The sequence below is a fragment of the Cornus florida genome, unplaced genomic scaffold (assembly GCF_030987335.1).
Source record: "Cornus florida cultivar Cherokee Brave unplaced genomic scaffold, ASM3098733v1 CherokeeBrave_3.0.0_Hap2_Chr03, whole genome shotgun sequence".
Lineage (NCBI taxonomy): Eukaryota > Viridiplantae > Streptophyta > Magnoliopsida > Cornales > Cornaceae > Cornus > Cornus florida.
In genome coordinates, this window is record NW_026775573.1 from 101,831,319 (window position 1) to 101,847,446 (window position 16,128).

The following is a 16,128-nucleotide window of genomic DNA, read 5'->3' on the forward strand; positions in this document are numbered from 1 at the left end:
AATTCCTCAATATAGGAACCTATTATGTTACTAGATCTTTTTGATGTATAAAGATGGAATCTTTGAAAGAAAATTAGAGTTTTGAGTTAAACTTATTCGAGTTCCTTTTGACATCTCGAAGAGTGTTTTAATGAATAAAGATTGAATCTTTGAATGAAATTACCTCAATCGAGGTACCTATTAAGTCAATAGAAATTTTTATTGTATAAAGATTGAATCTTTGAAAAGAAATGAGAGTTTTGAGTTAAAGTTATTCGAGTTCCCTTTGACGTCACGAAGAGTGTTTTAATGAGTAAAGATTGAATCTTTGAATGAAATTACCTCAATCAAGGTACCTATTCTACCACTAGGCCTTTGTAATGTATGAAGATTGAATCTTTGAAAGAAAATGAGTGTTTTGAGTTTAACTTATTCGAGTTACCTATGAAATCGCGAAGAGTGTTTTAATGAATGAAGATGGAATCTTTGAATGAAAAATACCACAATAAAGGTACCAATTCTGTTACTAGACCTTTCCAATGTATAAAGATTGAATCTTTGAAAGAAAATGAGATTTTTGAGTTAAACTTATTCGAGTTCCCTGTAACGTCCCGAAGAGTGTCTTAATGAGTAAAGATTGAATCATTGAATGAAATTACCTCAATCAAGGTAGCTATTACATCACTAGACCTTTTTAATTTATAAAGATTGACGTTTTGAAAAGAAATGAGTGTTTCGAGTTAAAGTTATTCAAGTTCCCTTTGACGTCACGAAGAGTGTTTTAATGAGTAAAGATTGAATCTTTGAATGAAATTACCTCAATCAAGGTACCTATTCTGTCACTAAACCTTTTTAATGTATAAAGATTGAATCTTTGAAAGAACATGAGAGTTTTGAGTTCAACTTATTCGAGTTACCTATGAAGTTGCGAAGAGTGTTTTAATTACTAAAGATTGAATCTTTGAATGAAAATACCTCAATAAAGGTACTTATTTTGTTAGTAGACCTTTTTAATGTATAAAGACTGTATCTTTGAAAGAAATGGAGAGTTTTGAGTTAAACTTATTCACGTTCCCTGTAACGTCCCAAAGAGTGTTTTAATGAGTAAATATTGAATCTTTGAATGTAATTATCTCAATCAAGGTAGCTGTTATGTCACTAGACCTTTTTAATGTACAAAGATTGAATCTTGGAAAGAAAGTGAGAGTTTTGAGTTTAACTTATTCGAGTTACCTATGAAGTCGCGAAGAGTGTTTTAATGAATAAAGATTGAATCTTTGAATGAAAACACCTCAATAAAGGTACCTATTATGTTACTAGACCTTTTTTAATGTCTAAAGATTGAATCTTTGGAATAAAATGATAGTTCTGAGTTCAACTTATTCGATTTACCTATGAAGTCGTGAACAGTGTTTTAATTACTAAATAATGAATCTTTGAATGAAAATACCTTAGTAAAGGTACCTATTATGTTACAAGACCTTTTTAATGTATAAAGATTGAATCTTGGAAAGAAAATGACTGTTTTGAGTTAAACTTATTCGAGTTCCCTATGACATCCCGAAGAGTATTTCAACGAGTAAAGATTGAATCTTTGATTGAAATTACTTGAATCAAGGGACTTATTTTGTCCCTGGACCTTTTATATATTAAGATTGAATCTTTAAAAAGAAGTGGGCGTTATGACTTAAACCTATCCGAGTTCCCTATGACGTCCCGAATAGTGTTTTAACGCGTAATGATTGAATCTTTGTTTGAAATTACCTCAATAGAGGTACTTATTATGTCACTAGACCTTTTTAATGTATAAAGGTTCAAGCTTTGTAAGAAAATGAGAGTTTTGAGTTAAACATATTCGAGTTCCCTACGACGTCTCGAAGAGTGTTTCAAAGAGTAAATATTGAATCTTTGAATGAAATTACCTCAATCAAGGTACCTATTATGTCACTAGACCTTTTTTAATGTATAAAGATTGAATATTTGTAAAGAACTACGAGTTTTGAGTTAAAGTTATTTGAGTTCCCTTTGACGTCACGAAGCGTGTTTTAATGAGTAAAGATTGAATCTTAGAACGAAATTATCTCAATCAAGGTACCTATTATGTCAGTAGACCTTTTTAATGTATAAAGATGGAATCTTTGAAAAAAATGAGAGTATTGAGTTTAACTTATTCGAGTTACCTATGAAGTCGCGAAGAGTGTTTTAATGACCAAAGATCGAATCGTCGAATGAAAATTCCTCAATACAGGAACCTATTATGTTACTAGATCTTTTTGATGTATAAAGACGGAATCTTTGAAAGAAAATTAGAGTTTTGAGTTAAACTTATTCGAGTTCCTTTTGACATCCCGAAGAGTGTTTTAATGAATAAAGATTGAATCTTTGAATGAAATTACCTCAATCGAGGTACCTATTAAGTCACTAGAAATTTTTATTGTATAAAGATTGAATCTTTGAAAAGAAATGAGAGTTTTGAGTTAAAGTTATTCGAGTTCCCTTTGACGTCACGAAGAGTGTTTTAATGAGTAAAGATTGAATCTTTGAATGAAATTATCTCAATCAAGGTACCTATTCTACCACTAGGCCTTTGTAATGTATTCTGATTGAATCTTTGAAAGAAAATGAGTGTTTTGAGTTTAACTTATTCGAGTTACCTATGAAATCGCGAAGAGTGTTTTAATGAATGAAGATGGAATCTTTGAATGAAAAATACCACAATAAAGGTACCAATTCTGTTACTAGACCTTTCCAATGTATAAAGATTGAATCTTTGAAAGAAAATGAGATTTTTGGGGTAAACTTATTCGAGTTCCCTGTAACGTCCCGAAGAGTGTCTTAATGAGTAAAGATTAAATCATTGAATGAAATTACCTCAATCAAGGTAGCTATTACATCACTAGACCTTTTTAATTTATAAAGATTGACGTTTTGAAAAGAGATGAGTGTTTCCAGTTAAAGTTATTCAAGTTCCCTTTGACGTCACGAAGAGTGTTTTAATGAGTAAAGATTGAATCTTTGAATGAAATTACCTCAATCAAGGTACCTATTCTGTCACTAAACCTTTTTAATGTATAAAGATTGAATCATTGAAAGAACATGAGAGTTTTGAGTTCAACTTATTCGAGTTACCTATGAAGTTGCGAAGAGTGTTTTAATGACTAAAGATTGAATCTTTGAATGAAAATACCTCAATAAAGGTACTTATTTTGTTAGTAGACCTTTTTAATGCATAAAGACTGTATCTTTGAAAGAAATGGAGAGTTTTGAGTTAAACTTATTCACGTTCCCTGTAACGTCCCAAAGAGTGTTTTAATGAGTAAATATTGAATCTTTGAATGTAATTACCTCAATCAAGGTAGCTGTTATGTCACTAGACCTTTTTAATGTACAAAGATTGAATCTTGGAAAGAAAGTGAGAGTTTTGAGTTTAACTTATTCGAGTTACCTATGAAGTCGCGAAGAGTGTTTTAATGAATAAAGATTGAATCTTTGAATGAAAACACCTCAATAAAGGTACCTATTATGTTACTAGACCTTTTTTAATGTCTAAAGATTGAATCTTTGGAATAAAATGATAGTTCTGAGTTCAACTTATTCGATTTACCTATGAAGTCGTGAACAGTGTTTTAATGACTAAATAATGAATCTTTGAATGAAAATACCTTAGTAAAGGTACCTATTATGTTACAAGACCTTTTTAATGTATAAAGATTGAATCTTGGAAAGAAAATGACTGTTTTGAGTTAAACTTATTCGAGTTCCCTATGACATCCCGAAGAGTATTTCAACGAGTAAAGATTGAATCTTTGATTGAAATTACTTGAATCAAGGGACTTATTTTGTCCCTGGACCTTTTATATATTAAGATTGAATCTTTAAAAAGAAGTGGGCGTTATGAGTTAAACCTATCCGAGTTCCCTATGACGTCCCGAATAGTGTTTCAACGCGTAAGGATTGAATCTTTGTATGAAATTACCTCAATAGAGGTACTTATTATGTCACTAGACCTTTTTAATGTATAAAGGTTCAAGCTTTGTAAGAAAATGAGAGTTTTGAGTTAAACATATTCGAGTTCCCTGCGACGTCTCGAAGAGTGTTTTAAAGAGTAAATATTGAATCTTTGAATGAAATTACCTCAATCAAGGTACCTATTATGTCACTAGACCTTTTTAATGTATAAAGATTGAATATTTGTAAAGAACTACGAGTTTTGAGTTAAAGTTATTTGAGTTCCCTTTGACGTCACGAAGCGTGTTTTAATGAGTAAAGATTGAATCTTTGAACGAAATTATCTCAATCAATGTACCTATTATGTCAGTGGACCTTTTTAATGTATAAAGATGGAATCTTTGAAAAAAATGAGAGTATTGAGTTTAACTTATTCGAGTTACCTATGAAGTCGCGAAGAGTGTTTTAATGACCAAAGATTGAATCTTCGAATGAAAATTCCTCAATACAGGAACCTATTATGTTACTAGATCTTTTTGATGTATAAAGATGGAATCTTTGAAAGAAAATTAGAGTTTTGAGTTAAACTTATTCGAGTTCCTTTTGACATCCCGAAGAGTGTTTTAATGAATAAAGATTGAATCTTTGAATGAAATTACCTCAATCGAGGTACCTATTAAGTCACTAGAAATTTTTATTGTATAAAGATTGAATCTTTGAAAAGAAATGAGAGTTTTGAGTTAAAGTTATTCGAGTTCCCTTTGACGTCACGAAGAGTGTTTTAATGAGTAAAGATTGAATCTTTGAACGAAATTACCTCAATCAAGGTACCTATTCTACCACTAGGCCTTTGTAATGTATGAAGATTGAATCTTTGAAAGAAAATGAGTGTTTTGAGTTTAACTTATTCGAGTTACCTATGAAATCGCGAAGAGTGTTTTAATGAATGAAGATGGAATCTTTGAATGAAAAATACCACAATAAAGGTACCAATTCTGTTACTAGACCTTTCCAATGTATAAAGATTGAATCTTTGAAAGAAAATGAGATTTTTGAGTTAAACTTATTCGAGTTCCCTGTAACGTCCCGAAGAGTGTCTTAATGAGAAAAGATTGAATCATTGAAGGAAATTACCTCAATCAAGGTAGCTATTACATCACTAGACCTTTTTAATTTATAAAGATTGACGTTTTGAAAAGAGATGAGTGTTTCGAGTTAAAGTTATTCAAGTTCCCTTTGACGTCACGAAGAGTGTTTTAATGAGTAAAGATTGAATCTTTGAATGAAATTACCTCAATCAAGGTACCTATTCTGTCACTAAACCTTTTTAATGTATAAATATTGAATCTTTGAAAGAACATGAGAGTTTTGAGTTCAACTTATTCGAGTTACCTATGAAGTTGCGAAGAGTGTTTTAATGACTAAAGATTGAATCTTTGAATGAAAATACCTCAATAAAGGTACTTATTTTGTTAGTAGACCTTTTTAATGTATAAAGACTGTATCTTTGAAAGAAATGGAGAGTTTTAAGTTAAACTTATTCACGTTCCCTATAACGTCCCAAAGAGTGTTTTAATGAGTAAATATTGAATCTTTGAATGTAATTACCTCAATCAAGGTAGCTGTTATGTCACTAGACCTTTTTAATGTATAAAGATTGAATCTTGGAAAGAAAGTGAGAGTTTTGAGTTTAACTTATTCGAGTTACCTATGAAGTCGCGAAGAGTGTTTTAATGAATAAAGATTGAATCTTTGAATGAAAACACCTCAATAAAGGTACCTATTATGTTAATAGACCTTTTTTAATGTCTAAAGATTGAATCTTTGGAATAAAATGATAGTTCTGAGTTCAACTTATTCGATTTACCTATGAAGTCGTGAACAGTGTTTTAATGACTAAATAATGAATCTTTGAATGAAAATACCTTAGTAAAGGTACCTATTATGTTACAAGACCTTTTTAATGTATAAAGATTGAATCCTGGAAAGAAAATGACTGTTTTGAGTTAAACTTATTCGAGTTCCCTATGACATCCCGAAGAGTATTTCAACGAGTAAAGATTGAATCTTTGATTGAAATTACTTGAATCAAGGGACTTATTTTGTCCCTGGACCTTTTATATATTAAGATTGAATCTTTAAAAAGAAGTGGGCGTTATGAGTTAAACCTATCCGAGTTCCCTATGACGTCCCGAATAGTGTTTTAACGCGTAAGGATTGAATCTTTGTATGAAATTACCTCAATAGAGGTACTTATTATGTCACTAGACCTTTTTAATGTATAAAGGTTCAAGCTTTGAAAGAAAATGAGAGTTTTGAGTTAAACATATTCAAGTTCCCTGCGACGTCTCGAAGAGTGTTTTAAAGAGTAAATATTGAATCTTTGAATGAAATTACCTCAATCAAGGTACCTATTATGTCACTAGACCTTTTTAATGTATAAAGATTGAATATTTGTAAAGAACTACGAGTTTTGAGTTAAAGTTATTTGAGTTCCCTTTGACGTCACGAAGCGTGTTTTAATGAGTAAAGATTGAATCTTTGAACGAAATTATCTCAATCAAAGTACCTATTATGTCAGTAGACCTTTTTAATGTATAAAGATGGAATCTTTGAAAAAAATGAGAGTATTGAGTTTAACTTATTCGAGTTACCTATGAAGTCGCGAAGAGTGTTTTAATGACCAAAGACTGAATCTTCGAATGAAAATTCCTCAATACAGGAACCTATTATGTTACTAGATCTTTTTGATGTATAAAGATGGAATCTTTGAAAGAAAATTAGAGTTTTGAGTTAAACTTATTCGAGTTCCTTTTGACATCCCGAAGAGTGTTTTAATGAATAAAGATTGAATCTTTGAATGAAATTACCTCAATCGAGGTACCTATTAAGTCACTAGAAATTTTTATTGTATAAAGATTGAATCTTTGAAAAGAAATGAGAGTTTTGAGTTAAAGTTATTCGAGTTCCCTTTGACGTCACGAAGAGTGTTTTAATGAGTAAAGATTGAATCTTTGAACGAAATTACCTCAATCAAGGTACCTATTCTACCACTAGGCCTTTGTAATGTATGAATATTGAATCTTTGAAAGAAAATGAGTGTTTTTAGTTTAACTTATTCGAGTTACCTATGAAATCGCGAAGAGTGTTTTAATGAATGAAGATGGAATCTTTGAATGAAAAATACCACAATAAAGGTACCAATTCTGTTACTAGACCTTTCCAATGTATAAAGATTGAATCTTTGAAAGAAAATGAGATTTTTGAGTTAAACTTATTCGAGCTCCCTGTAACGTCCCGAAGAGTGTCTTAATGAGTAAAGATTGAATCATTGAATGAAATTATCTCAATCAAGGTAGCTATTACATCACTAGACCTTTTTAATTTATAAAGATTGACGTTTTGAAAAGAAATGAGTGTTTCGAGTTAAAGTTATTCAAGTTCCCTTTGACGTCACGAAGAGTGTTTTAATGAGTAAAGATTGAATCTTTGAATGAAATTACCTCAATCAAGGTACCTATTCTGTCACTAAACCTTTTTAATGTTTAAAGATTGAATCTTTGAAAGAACATGAGAGTTTTGAGTTCAACTTATTCAAGTTACCTATGAAGTTGCGAAGAGTGTTTTAATGACTAAAGATTGAATCTTTGAATGAAAATACCTCAATAAAGGTACTTATTTTGTTAGTAGACCTTTTTAACGTATAAAGACTGTATCTTTGAAAGAAATGGAGAGTTTTGAGTTAAACTTATTCACGTTCCCTGTAACGTCCCAAAGAGTGTTTTAATGAGTAAATATTGAATCTTTGAATGTAATTACCTCAATCAAGGTAGCTGTTATGTCACTAGACCTTTTTAATGTACAAAGATTGAATCTTGGAAAGAAAGTGAGAGTTTTGAGTTTAACTTATTCGAGTTACCTATGAAGTCGCGAAGAGTGTTTTAATGAATAAAGATTGAATCTTTGAATGAAAACACCTCAATAAAGGTACCTATTATGTTACTAGACCTTTTTTAATGTCTAAAGATTGAATCTTTGGAATAAAATGATAGTTCTGAGTTCAACTTATTCGATTTACCTATGAAGTCGTGAACAGTGTTTTAATGACTAAATAATGAATCTTTGAATGAAAATACCTTAGTAAAGGTACCTATTATGTTACAAGACCTTTTTAATGTATAAAGATTGAATCCTGGAAAGAAAATGACTGTTTTGAGTTAAACTTATTCGAGTTCCCTATGACATCCCGAAGAGTATTTCAACGAGTAAAGATTGAATCTTTGATTGAAATTACTTGAATCAAGGGACTTATTTTGTCCCTGGACCTTTTATATATTAAGATTGAATCTTTAAAAAGAAGTGGGCGTTATGAGTTAAACCTATCCGAGTTCCCTATGACGTCCCGAATAGTGTTTTAACGCGTAAGGATTGAATCTTTGTATGAAATTACCTCAATAGAGGTACTTATTATGTCACTAGACCTTTTTAATGTATAAAGGTTCAAGCTTTGAAAGAAAATGAGAGTTTTGAGTTAAACATATTCAAGTTCCCTGCGACGTCTCGAAGAGTGTTTTAAAGAGTAAATATTGAATCTTTGAATGAAATTACCTCAATCAAGGTACCTATTATGTCACTAGACCTTTTTAATGTATAAAGATTGAATATTTGTAAAGAACTACGAGTTTTGAGTTAAAGTTATTTGAGTTCCCTTTGACGTCACGAAGCGTGTTTTAATGAGTAAAGATTGAATCTTTGAACGAAATTATCTCAATCAAAGTACCTATTATGTCAGTAGACCTTTTTAATGTATAAAGATGGAATCTTTGAAAAAAATGAGAGTATTGAGTTTAACTTATTCGAGTTACCTATGAAGTCGCGAAGAGTGTTTTAATGACCAAAGACTGAATCTTCGAATGAAAATTCCTCAATACAGGAACCTATTATGTTACTAGATCTTTTTGATGTATAAAGATGGAATCTTTGAAAGAAAATTAGAGTTTTGAGTTAAACTTATTCGAGTTCCTTTTGACATCCCGAAGAGTGTTTTAATGAATAAAGATTGAATCTTTGAATGAAATTACCTCAATCGAGGTACCTATTAAGTCACTAGAAATTTTTATTATATAAAGATTGAATCTTTGAAAAGAAATGAGAGTTTTGAGTTAAAGTTATTCGAGTTCCCTTTGACGTCACGAAGAGTGTTTTAATGAGTAAAGATTGAATCTTTGAACGAATTTACCTCAATCAAGGTACCTATTCTACCACTAGGCCTTTGTAATGTATGAAGATTGAATCTTTGAAAGAAAATGAGTGTTTTGAGTTTAACCTATTCGAGTTACCTATGAAATCGCGAAGAGTGTTTTAATGAATGAAGTTGGAATCTTTGAATGAAAAATACCACAATAAAGGTACCAATTCTGTTACAAGATCTTTCCAATGTATAAAGATTGAATCTTCGAAAGAAAATGAGATTTTTGAGTTAAACTTATTCGAGTTCCCTGTAACGTCCCGAAGAGTGTCTTAATGAGTAAAGATTGAATCATTGAATGAAATTACCTCAATCAAGGTAGCTATTACATCATTAGACCTTTTTAATTTATAAAGATTGACGTTTTGAAAAGAAATGAGTGTTTCGAGTTAAAGTTATTCAAGTTCCCTTTGACGTCACGAAGAGTGTTTTAATGAGTAAAGATTGAAACTTTGAATGAAATTACCTCAATCAAGGTAACTATTCTGTCACTAAACCTTTTTAATGTATAAAGATTGAATCTTTGAAAGAACATGAGAGTTTTGAGTTCAACTTATTCGAGTTACCTATGAAGTTGCGAAGAGTGTTTTAATGACTAGAGATTGAATCTTTGAATGAAAATACCTCAATAAAAGTACTTATTTTGTTAGTAGACCTTTTTAATGTATAAAGACTGTATCTTTGAAAGAAATGGAGAGTTTTGAGTTAAACTTATTCACGTTCCCTGTAACGTCCCAAAGAGTGTTTTAATGAGTAAATATTGAATCTTTGAATGTAATTACCTCAATCAAGGTAGCTGTTATGTCACTAGACCTTTTTAATGTACAAAGATTGAATCTTGGAAAGAAAGTGAGAGTTTTGAGTTTAACTTATTCGAGTTACCTATGAAGTCGCGAAGAGTGTTTTAATGAATAAAGATTGAATCTTTGAATGAAAACACCTCAATAAAGGTACCTATTATGTTACTAGACCTTTTTTAATGTCTAAAGATTGAATCTTTGGAATAAAATGATAGTTCTGAGTTCAACTTATTCGATTTACCTATGAAGTCGTGAACAGTGTTTTAATGACTAAATAATGAATCTTTGAATGAAAATACCTTAGTAAAGGTACCTATTATGTTACAAGACCTTTTTAATGTATAAAGATTGAATCCTGGAAAGAAAATGACTGTTTTGAGTTAAACTTATTCGAGTTCGCTATGACATCCCGAAGAGTATTTCAACGAGTAAAGATTGAATCTTTGATTGAAATTACTTGAATCAAGGGACTTATTTTGTCCCTGGACCTTTTATATATTAAGATTGAATCTTTAAAACGAAGTGGGCGTTATGAGTTAAACCTATCCGAGTTCCCTATGACGTCCCGAATAGTGTTTTAACGCGTAAGGATTGAGTCTTTGTATGAAATTACCTCAATAGAGGTACTTATTATGTCACTAGACCTTTTTAATGTATAAAGGTTCAAGTTTTGAAAGAAAATGAGAGTTTTGAGTTAAACATATTCGAGTTCCCTGCGACGTCTCGAAGACTGTTTTAAAGAGTAAATATTGAATCTTTGAATGAAATTACCTCAATCAAGGTACCTATTATGTCACTAGACCTTTTTAATGTATAAAGATTGAATATTTGTAAAGAACTACGAGTTTTGAGTTAAAGTTATTTGAGTTCTCTTTGACGTCACGAAGCGTGTTTTAATGAGTAAAGATTGAATCTTTGAACGAAATTATCTCAATCAAGGTACCTATTATGTCAGTAGACCTTTTTAATGTATAAAGATGGAATCTTTGAAAAAAATGAGAGTATTGAGTTTAACTTATTCGAGTTACCTATGAAGTCGCGAAGAGTGTTTTAATGACCAAAGATTGAATCTTCGAATGAAAATTCCTCAATACAGGAACCTATTATGTTACTAGATCTTTTTGATGTATAAAGATGGAATCTTTGAAAGAAAATTACAGTTTTGAGTTAAACTTATTCGAGTTCCTTTTGACATCCCGAAGAGTGTTTTAATGAATAAAGATTGAATCTTTGAATGAAATTACCTCAATCGAGGTACCTATTCAGTCACTAGAAATTTTTATTGTATAAAGATTGAATCTTTGAAAAGAAATGAGAGTTTTGAGTTAAAGTTATTCGAGTTCCCTTTGACGTCACGAAGACTGTTTAAATGAGTAAAGATTGAATCTTTGAACGAATTTACCTCAATCAAGGTACCTATTCTACCACTAGGCCTTTGTAATGTATGAAGATTGAATCTTTGAAAGAAAATGAGTGTTTTGAGTTTAACTTATTCGAGTTACCTATGAAATCGTGAAGAGTGTTTTAATGAATGAAGATGGAATCTTTGAATGAAAAATACCACAATAAAGGTACCAATTCTGTTACTAAACCTTTCCAATGTATAAAGATTGAATCTTTGAAAGAAAATGAGATTTTTGAGTTAAACTTATTCGAGTTCCCTGTAACGTCCCGAAGAGTGTCTTAATGAGTAAAGATTGAATCATTGAATGAAATTACCTTAATCAAGGTAGCTATTACATCACTAGACCTTTTTAATTTATAAAGATTGACTTTTTGAAAAGAAATGAGTGTTTCGAGTTAAAGTTATTCAAGTTCCCTTTGACGTCACGAAGAGTGTTTTAATGAGTAAAGATTGAATCTTTAAATGAAATTACCTCAATCAAGGTACCTATTCTGTCACTAAACCTTTTTAATGTATAAAGATTGAATCTTTGAAAGAACATGAGAGTTTTGAGTTCAACTTATTCGAGTTACCTATGAAGTTGCGAAGAGTGTTTTAATGACTAAAGATTGAATCTTTGAATGAAAATACCTCAATAAAGGTACTTATTTTGTTAGTAGACCTTTTTAATGTATAAAGACTGTATCTTTGAAATAAATGGAGAGTTTTGAGTTAAACTTATTCACGTTCCCTGTAACGTCCCAAAGAGTGTTTTAATGAGTAAATATTGAATCTTTGAATGTAATTACCTCAATCAAGGTAGCTGTTATGTCACTAGACCTTTTTAATGTACAAAGATTGAATCTTGGAAAGAAAGTGAGAGTTTTGAGTTTAACTTATTCGAGTTACCTATGAAGTCGCGAAGAGTGTTTTAATGAATAAAGATTGAATCTTTGAATGAAAACACCTCAATAAAGGTACCTAATATGTTACTAGACCTTTTTTAATGTCTAAAGATTGAATCTTTGGAATAAAATGATAGTTCTGAGTTCAACTTATTCGATTTACCTATGAAGTGGTGAATAGTGTTTTAATGACTAAATAATGAATCTTTGAATGAAAATACCTTAGTAAAGGTACCTATTATGTTACAAGACCTTTTTAATGTATAAAGATTGAATCCTGGAAAGAAAATGACTGTTTTGAGTTAAACTTATTCGAGTTCCCTATGACATCCCGAAGAGTATTTCAACGAGTAAAGATTGAATCTTTGATTGAAATTACTTGAATCAAGGGACTTATTTTGTCCCTGGACCTTTTATATATTAAGATTGAATCTTTAAAAAGAAGTGGGCGTTATGAGTTAAACCTATCCGAGTTCCCTATGACGTCCCGAATAGTGTTTTAACGCGTTAGGATTGAATCTTTTTATGAAATTACCTCAATAGAGGTACTTATTATGTCACTAGACCTTTTTAATGTATAAAGGTTCAAGCTTTGAAAGAAAATGAGAGTTTTGAGTTAAACATATTCGAGTTCCCTGCGACGTCTCGAAGACTGTTTTAAAGAGTAAATATTGAATCTTTGAATGAAATTACCTCAATCAAGGTACCTATTATGTCACTAGACCTTTTTAATGTATAAAGATTGAATATTTGTAAAGAACTACGAGTTTTGAGTTAAAGTTATTTGAGTTCCCTTTGACGTCACGAAGCGTGTTTTAATGAGTAAAGATTGAATCTTTGAACGAAATTATCTCAATCAATGTACCTATTATGTCAGTAGACCTTTTTAATGTATAAAGATGGAATCTTTGAAAAAAATGAGAGTATTGAGTTTAACTTATTCGAGTTACCTATGAAGTCGCGAAGAGTGTTTTAATGACCAAAGATTGAATCTTCGAATGAAAATTCCTCAATACAGGAACCAATTATGTTACTAGATCTTTTTGATGTATAAAGATGGAATCTTTGAAAGAAAATTAGAGTTTTGAGATAAACTTATTCGAGTTCCTTTTGACATCCCGAAGAGTGTTTTAATGAATAAAGATTGAATCTTTGAATGAAATTACCTCAATCGAGGTACCTATTCAGTCACTAGAAATTTTTATTGTATAAAGATTGAATCTTTGAAAAGAAATGAGAGTTTTGAGTTAAAGTTATTCGAGTTCCCTTTGACGTCACGAAGAGTGTTTTAATGAGTAAAGATTGAATCTTTGAACGAATTTACCTCAATCAAGGTACCTATTCTACCACTAGGCCTTTGTAATGTATGAAGATTGAATCTTTGAAAGAAAATGAGTGTTTTGAGTTTAACTTATTCGAGTTACCTATGAAATCGCGAAGAGTGTTTTAATGAATGAAGATGGAATCTTTGAATGAAAAATACCACAATAAAGGTACCAATTCTGTTACTAGACCTTTCCAATGTATAAAGATTGAATCTTTGAAAGAAAATGAGATTTTTGAGTTAAACTTATTCGAGTTCCCTGTAACGTCCCGAAGAGTGTCTTAATGAGTAAAGATTGAATCATCGAATGAAATTACCTCAATCAAGGTAACTATTACATCACTAGACCTTTTTAATTTATAAAGATTGACGTTTTGAAAAGAAATGAGTGTTTCGAGTTAAAGTTATTCAAGTTCCCTTTGACGTCACGAAGAGTGTTTTAATGAGTAAAGATTGAATCTTTGAATGAAATTACCTCAATCAAGGTACCTATTCTGTCACTAAACCTTTTTAATGTATAAAGATTGAATCTTTGAAAGAACATGAGAGTTTTGAGTTCAACTTATTCGAGTTACCTATGAAGTTGCGAAGAGTGTTTTAATGACTAAATATTGAATCTTTGAATGAAAATACCTCAATAAAGGTACTTATTTTGTTAGTAGACCTTTTTAATGTATAAAGACTGTATCTTTGAAAGAAATGGAGAGTTTTGAGTTAAACTTATTCACGTTCCCTGTAACGTCCCAAAGAGTGCTTTAATGAGTAAATATTGAATCTTTGAATGTAATTACCTCAATCAAGGTAGCTGTTATGTCACTAGACCTTTTTAATGTACAAAGATTGAATCTTTGAAAGAAAGTGAGAGTTTTGAGTTTAACTTATTCGAGTTACCTATGAAGTCGCGAAGAGTGTTTTAATGAATAAAGATTGAATCTTTGAATGAAAACACCTCAATAAAGGTACCTATTATGTTACTAGACCTTTTTTAATGTCTAAAGATTGAATCTTTGGAATAAAATGATAGTTCTGAGTAAATATTGAATCTTTGAAAGAAATTACCTCAATCATGGTACCTATTCTGTCACTAAACCTTTTTAATGTATAAAGATTGAATCTTTGAAAGAACGTAAGAGTTTTGAGTTCAACTTATTCGAGTTACCTATGAAGTTGCGAAGAGTGTTTTAATGACTAAAGATTGAATCTTTGAAAGAAAATACCTCAATAAAGGTACTTATTTTGTTAGTAGACCTTTTTAATGTATAAAGACTGTATCTTTGAAAGAAATGGAGAGTTTTGAGTGAAACTTATTCACGTTCCCTGTAACGTCCCAAAGAGTGTTTTAATGAGTAAATATTGAATCTTTGAATGTAATTACCTCAATCAAGGTAGCTGTTATGTCACTAGACCTTTTTAATGTACAAAGATTGAATCTCGGAAAGAAAGTGAGATTTTGAGTTTAACTTATTCGAGTTACCTATGAAGTCGCGAAGAGTGTTTTAATGAATAAAGATTGAATCTTTGAATGAAAACACCTCAATAAAGGTACCTATTATGTTACTAGACATTTTTAATGTCTAAAGATTGAATCTTTGGAATAAAATAATAGTTCTGAGTTCAACTTATTCGATTTACCTATGAAGTCGTGAACAGTGTTTTAATGACTAAATAATGAATCTTTGAATGAAAATACCTTAGTAAAGGTACCTATTATGTTACAAGACCTTTTTAATGTATAAAGATTGAATCTTGGAAAGAAAATGACTGTTTTGAGTTAAACTTATTCGAGTTCCCTATGACATCCCGGAGAGTATTTCAACGAGTAAAGATTGAATCTTTGATTGAAAGTACTTGAATCAAGGGACTTATTTTGTCCCTGGACCTTTTATATATAAAGATTGAATCTTTAAAAAGAAGTGAGCGTTATGAGTTAAACCTATCTGAGTTCCCTATGACGTCCCGAATAGTGTTTTAACGCGTAAGGATTGAATCTTTGTATGAAATTACCTCAATAGAGGTACTTATTATGTCACTAGACCTTTTTAATGTATAAAGGTTCAAGCTTTGAAAGAAAATGAGAGTTTTGAGTTAAACATATTCGAGTTCCCTGCGATGTCTCGAAGAGTGTTTTAAAGAGTAAATATTGATTCTTTGAATGAAATTTCCTCAATCAAGGTACCTATTATGTCACTAGACCTTTTTAATGTATAGAGATTGAATATTTGTAAAGAACTACGAGTTTTGAGTTAAAGTTATTTGAGTTCCCTTTGACGTCACGAAGCGTGTTTTAATGAGTAAAGATTGAATCTTTGAACGAAATTATCTCAATCAATGTACCTATTATGTCAGTAGACCTTTTTAATGTATAAAGATGGAATCTTTGAAAAAAATGAGAGTATTGAGTTTAACTTATTCGAGTTACATATGAAGTCGCGAAGAGTGTTTTAATGACCAAAAATTGAATCTTCGAATGAAAATTCCTCAATACAGGAACCTATTATGTTACTAGATCTTTTTGATGTATAAAGATGGAATCTTTGAAA